Source organism: Lepisma saccharinum, chromosome 1, assembly GCF_977018435.1.
Source record: "Lepisma saccharinum chromosome 1, izLepSacc3.1, whole genome shotgun sequence".
NCBI lineage: Eukaryota > Metazoa > Arthropoda > Insecta > Zygentoma > Lepismatidae > Lepisma > Lepisma saccharinum.
Genome location: NC_139229.1, coordinates 85,321,656 through 85,328,638, shown reverse-complemented (window position 1 = coordinate 85,328,638; position 6,983 = coordinate 85,321,656). Strand labels below are relative to the sequence as shown.

The window sequence follows — 6,983 nt, the reverse complement described above, 5'->3', positions numbered from 1 at the left end:
TTATAGCAAACACACGTTCATTTCCACCTTTAGGCCTCTTTTGCAATGCCATTTTAATATAATTAAATTTATCAAACTTCAAACAGATTGCCCTAACCTAGAACAGTAGTTTCTATTTATATATTTTTGGTCTTGTATTGGCAGTCGGTAGGCACTCATTTAAATCTAACTTACGAAATTACAATGTAACTGTTAATCCTAATACATAACATTTTCGGTGCCCGGACGTAAATACCTAACTAACATTCATTTCTTAAACATATATTTATGTGTTACATATTACATTATTTATTGTTGTTCCTGGGTTTTATTACAAAATAGCCCCAAACAAATGTTTCGGAAGAACGCGCTTACGCATAGTCTACTGTCCACGGTGCAACCAATCAAAACGTTGCATTTCTCGTATCAAAGTATGAGAATAGCAAGAGATCAAAGCAAAACGCCTCTATCATGTCATTAGCTAACGGGCCTATAAAATCGCTTGAGCGAACATTAAAAGTTTAACAGGCTGCTAAGATTTTAGTGATGCGTTAACTATCAGCTCGTTAAGAACGTTTTAACGATGGTTGAGCGAACTGGGCATATGTCTTTTAATTCGATTGAACCGCATTGTTAGTGTTTAAGTGTTATGCTAACTATTTGCCTAGGGAAGTAGCGAAAACAAGTAACAGGTCGAGCCAAGGCAGGTTACTCTCCCCAGAAGAGAAACAGAGCATAACAAAGTAGAGAGTAATGCTGATTTCAGTTTCTGAATAAGGGAGTAATGCCTGAATCACACTAGGCTATATTTCCAGCTGAATTTTCCAGTTGGACCTGAACTACTTGCATGGTACTTGTTCCCCTTTAGTTTTCGCCTCACACGATACTCGTCACCGTACGTATTGGTAGACTTTTGTTCCCAGAAGGCATTGAGAAAGAACATTGTAAACTAGAATCGCTACTGCTGCTATTTTCCTACAATTGCCAAAATTAAAAGAAAAGTATGGGCTAGAAATTGGCTCGAGAGAAAATATTGTAGTCAAGGTGGTGTACTGAACATGCTTTTAATATACTCGGGTATGTACAGAGTGTCCCAAAATAGTGTTTACATTATTTGAACGTTAACAATTGGAATATTAAAAACAGCAAGTATGAATTGATTTAGGTGTCACATACCTTAAAGTTATAGATGTTCATTGGCAGAAATACTTTGTCTGCAATGCTACAGAACAGATCGACAAATCAACAAACAGCAGATATGGTTTCCACAGGAAAGGAAGCACAGGTAGTGTCAATCGCATGTTTCGTGTCATTCAGTGACCAAGGCTTTGTGGGGTACACATCGTTCTTCAGTTCGAAGAGGTAGAAATCTAAAGGTGTTAAATTGGAAGATCTGGGTGGTTATTTGACACTTCTTACATTGCTCAAAAGAAAATTCTTCCCCTCTGCCACTTTGAGTACACGAATGCCTACCGCCTGGTGGGCTGTGATGGAACTAAAAACAATGTAAATATTGCAGCTTCAAATACAAAAAAGTCCAGTCAAGTTATCTGTAATAGTTTCTCTGTTATTAACATTCAAAGAGTGTAAACACTATTTTGGGACACACTGTATTTATACGTGAGATTCGCAGGATTCATTCATTAAAAGAAATATTTTGTTAAACTAAATATGTCACACATTTAATACAGTAGTAATAATAAAGGTTTTCATTATCGGCTAATCGCATTCGTTGTGTTCAAATCTCATTGCTATGGATAAATTCTTAAATATTAATGAACACCAAAGCACATAATCTCTATTACTTTTTCTTTCATCGAGAAGCAGACAAAAACAACCAACACTCGGAAACCACAGACAAAAAGCTTTTCTTTGCGAAATTCACAGATTATCTTCATATGACCAACTTTCGTTCTGATTAGCTGTACCACCGAATCTAGTAGAGAAAGCCAGTTGCGATTAGAACACGGTCTAGCAGCCAGCCCAGTAGCCATCATTTCCCAGCCAGACAGCCAGTCCAGCGCCAATTGTGGCATTTCAACTGGAAATCCAGTTCCGTGTGATTCGATCTTAACATTAGCTAGCGAATGCTAGAACGTGTCTCAAGATGATCAGGCACACCTAATTTCTAAGAAGAAATTTCAAAACAATCTTGATCAGATGTGCACATATCCAGCAAAGAATTCTAGGATTCTAATTTAATTAAGTGAAAATCACCACGATCTGCCCTTACGTGAGAAGTAACAGGGCAATGCACGAAAGAATAACCCGGTCTGCAGGAGGAGGAGGCATTACAACAACGTTTACGAGGCTAGTTCGCTCAAAACGTCCCGCACTAAACTCCACTGCGTGCCGAGTATAACAATGGCCGTGATGGATTTTGAAACCAAACACGATGGACGTTTACGACGGGGCTCAGACCGAAGGAGATCCGAGAGATGAGATACATTCAGGTGCGCTCCGGAGGAATCCAAGGTTATCCTGGCTGGAGGGGTGCCAGGGAGACGAAACTGGAACTGGATTTCACAGTCTGGTTCTCCAGAAGTTGGTGGTCTCCTGCTAGGTGGGATACGCTCTCGGGTTCTTTACAAACGCAACGATGCAATTATTTGAGCAACTTTTCCCGCTGGGAACTTCCTCCATTCGTCATCTTCCGAATGACTGAACGCCTATTCCAAAGGCTGCTCCGCCGAGGGCTTTGGTCCTTTTGTAGTACTAGCATTGCCCCACTCGGTTGTTCTATTTGGTAGCATGCAATGAAAGTTTATTTTGTGTGATCTCCTCTCTGAACTCAGCAACTGCAACAGAGCTCACCACAATAGGGGGTGCAAGGAGATCGTGTAAAAGTCGAGACGAGAAAGATCGAGACCTGTCAAGACGAGATCAAGAAACAGCCGACTTCCGTGGCGGAATGATTAGCACAGAACGCTACGACACCAGGGGTTCCGAGTTTGAACCCCGGTCTGGTGTTCTTTGTGAGTGTCCCTTCATCATTGCCATCATATCATCATCGTTCATCCTCATCGCTTAGGCAAAAGTGGGAGAGGGGCCGATGGCGCATTGCGAATATTTTTGTAAAAAAATATATAAAAATGTTGCATTATATGCTCGTACTTTATATCTAAAACATTCAAGGTGAAAAGTCATGTCACATTTAACGATGACACAATATTTCGGTAAATATTTTTCTGTATTATAAAACTTTAGGAAACTCACAAAACTGTTGACAAAAATGTAAACTGAAATGAACAAAAAAAAAATGATGTAGTGGTGACGCCGTCGCCTTCTAGTCAAGGGGTGTCAAGATTCGATACCCGGTGGAGGCACATAACGGTTTAATGATATAATGAAACTCTTAAGTTAATAAAAATGAGAGCCAACCACTCGCATTGATGGTATTGTATTAAGTTATCCTATTTGGATATTTTTCATCAAATTAATACTTGAAGTATTACAGTGCAGTTGTTATTTTAAGAATTAAAACTATTACAATTGTAGGAATTTCATATAACCACCTCCTAAATACTAATTTTGTTAGGTTAGGAAGGTGGGCCAGTCTCGATTAGCCTATCTTTGCATAAAGTGGACTTAAAATGAAAGCTGAAACTCAAAAGTGGGAAGAAAGAAACGCTAAACAACAAAATTTAAAATCAACTCGAGAAATAAAGTCGTCTGTAAAATCTAGACGAGACCAAGACTAATTGACATACCAAGAGGTTTTCATTAAGTTCTTTATTTGGTTTATTTTACTTCGCATTTCGGCCACTTTTGGCTAATCGCGAAAATAAAGATGACTGATGATACGATGAAATGAATGAAGGGACACTCACAAAGAACATCAATGCCCAGGACGGGATTCGAACCCGGTTCAGTTCGAATGTTCAGTTTGTTCGTTAACCCAGGATGTAGTGAACCATCAGCGCCATCTATTGATCTAGTGTTTATTTACAAGATCTTTGCCCGCAATTCTCACGTAAGGCCTTTCTTAGCAATGACGTCATCCGAGGCGCATCCAAATGTTTGCCCTCGAAAACTGCAACGAAGACAGACAAAGTAAGCGTCGTCGGTCGGGTAGAAATCCCGTTTCTCCTCTACCTTTGAAGGTCAAGGGAGCATGACGTAACTCACCAATATACCTAGAGAGTCCTCTCTCGGTCTCTCGGACAAGATTCGTTTATCTCCAATTTGTAAGTGTATTTGATAGGCCAGTGTTGCCAAACTGTAGCTAATAGTCGTCGGGAATTTCTTCGCAAAAGCGACTACAGATATTTGTTGGGATGTTGTTCGAATTAAAGGCGGGGAAAGAAATTAAGTTTATTGAGTATGGGGTTTTGTTTAGAGTTTTTCATTAAGTCGGGTTCGATACCCGCTGGAGGCACTTTAAACTTTAGGTCCAGTCCCAATTAGCCTTACCGTGCATAAAGTGGACTTAAAACAACAAATCAATCAACCTTCCCCTCTGTAGACGCAAACTTACCTGGGAAAAATAAATAAATTATCCACCATGTCACGGGTGAGTTCTTCCACCACTTCATGTAACTACTGTGCATTTGCCAGTATGTACCGAGATAATTATTAAAGTTTTGTATTGTGGCTATGGAAAGTAACAATTCTTAGTAAAGTTTATTTCAAGTCCACTTTATTTGCAAGTAAGCTAAGCGAGAGTAATGTTCCTCATCCGGTGATCGAACACAGAACCCTTTGATTACAATGAAACAGCGCCGACTCGATGACCGAGTCAACCTCCATGGCGGAGTGGTGATCGCAACGCGCTACTAAGCCATAGGTCCCGAGTTCGAATCCCGGTTCGGACATGGATGTTTGTGTTCGTCTGTCCTGAATGAAAAAGACAATTGAGATATATTGATATTAGTTTGATGTGCGGGGAAGGCTTAATGACGTTCCTTTATTTAAAAAATGCATAAAGTGGTCGAATTTCGATCACGACACTGAAGTACCCTGGTTCGAGTCACGGCCTGGGCATGAGTGTTCTTCGTGTATATCCCTTCATCAATTTCGTCTAATCGTTTTAGCTATTGTTAGAATTTGGAGTCTACAATGCGCAGTTACCAAATTTCTTCCTTTGAATGGAAAAGAAATTCCATGGTTCTCTAATAAAAAATTCCATAGTAGCATTGCAATCAAAGGATCCCGGGTTCGATTCGCCGTGGAGGCACAGTGGTTCTGATCCCACTTTAAACTGTAGGTCCAGTTTCCATTAGTCTTTCTTTCTGTGCATAAAGTGGGCTTAAATGAAAATACTCATACTCAAACTAGTATGCAATGCAAGAGACTACTTGAAAGCCTTACGTAATTCAAGCTCGATGCACAGTCATAAATTTTAACGCTTGGACATACTGAAAAGCGGAAGATGTAGTCTCAATGTCAGGTTGGCCGAGCGGTCTAAGGCGCCAGATTTAAGCTCTGGTTCCCGAGAGGGAGCGTGGGTTCGAACCCCACACCTGACAGGAATGCTGCATATTTTTTTTTTTTTTTGAAACTGCAGAACGGAGTTACAATGTATTTTTTATACAAAGCTGAGCAGTGTAATTTCCTTGTAACTACTTACGGACTAATGTACAAAATGGGGACGTTACAGTGTTTAACTTTTATTGCCGATACTGTTCTACCATAGTGGTTCTATGTTGCATATTGGTGTAATCCTTATAATAAAATAAAAATAATAACCAGTGGCTCGACAGCCCTTGAAGGGGATTCATGACTAATTCACAGATTCCCAATTCACAGACTGCCTGAATTCCTTCCCGATTCACCGATCATGAGCCCCGGCGGAGTGTGACACGTGCAGTCTTATCGAAACTCTTCCAGATTCACAGATTTCTCCCCTCTCCCCGTCCACCATACGCGCCCACCTCCTCGGAGGAAGTACCTTACCATTCCCCCACAAGCACCTTCACGGATTCATTCAATAAACACACACGAATTGACGTGGTTGTGCGAAGTGAACATTTTGTGATCCAAGTGAAAGTTGGTTCGTTTATGCGATATTGACCATGGAAAAAATAATGATGGAGGTAAGTTTTATTGATATGTAAACTGCGCTACTTCCACGTTACATACCTGCTCAAATACCGTTGTGATTATTTATGTACATACTTTTGTTTGTAGCTTATCACAACTTATCTATATTTTTGTTTTCTAGCCATTTAAAAGCCCTGTATAAAGCCTAACCTAACCTCCCCTTCAGGATGTGATGTGGAATAATGATTATTTCGTTGAGCAATGGTTAGAAAATAATCTTGTCAGGGACATGTGGAACTGCTACGGCCAGAGTATGAATTGAGAAGAGGCTCTGCACGTGAAGAGAAGACTGCACGTGTCACACTCCGCTGGGGGGTCATGATCGGTGAATCAGGAAGGAATTCAGGCAGTCTGTGAATTGGGAAGTCACCTTGAAGGGCCTAGTCCGATCTCCCGACTGCCACTCTCCCTCCCACAACCTAGAGATGTGGAGTTCTTCAACCGGTAATGGGGTGACGTGGGGTCAGCACGTCGAAACCTCAGCCGTTATAGGAGATTTCCGAGACCGGGTTACGCTACTCACTCGTAGCTCTCCAATTTCCTCACGATGGTGGGTTGGCACCGGCCCTATACACAGGCCCAAAACCCAGAGACTGAACCCAGGGGGACTCGAACCCATGCCGTCCCGCAGTCGGAGCACAAAGCACAGCGCCTTACACCGCACGGCCACGGAGGAGGACAATACGACAAAGATCCTTCTTTAAACTCAAGATGTACTGAATGAAACAAAATCTTCCAGAGTGGCAGAACGCTTTGGAAAACTCCATCTTGCAAAGTAATGAATTATTGAAGCGGCAAGGAGACTTTATATACACTCTGTACATGTGTCCAATTTCGATTTACACAAGCTTTCGCGCTTTTCGTACATTGAGATCACGATAGATGTGGCTTTGCAGGTTTCCCAATTGCATTAAACTATGCAAATTACGTAGTAATGTCAATATAATCCTAATTTGGGAATG

At 41.0% G+C, this 6,983-nt stretch overlaps 1 non-coding gene across 1 annotated transcript; it reads left to right on the top strand.

Annotated features, from left to right (window-relative positions):
* The first annotated feature begins 5,363 nt into the window (after positions 1-5,363).
* TRNAL-UAA (transfer RNA leucine (anticodon UAA)) lies at positions 5,364-5,447 on the top strand. Its single transcript has one exon. It is a non-coding gene; the product is annotated as a tRNA-Leu (tRNA).
* Positions 5,448-6,983: the final 1,536 nt, after the last annotated feature.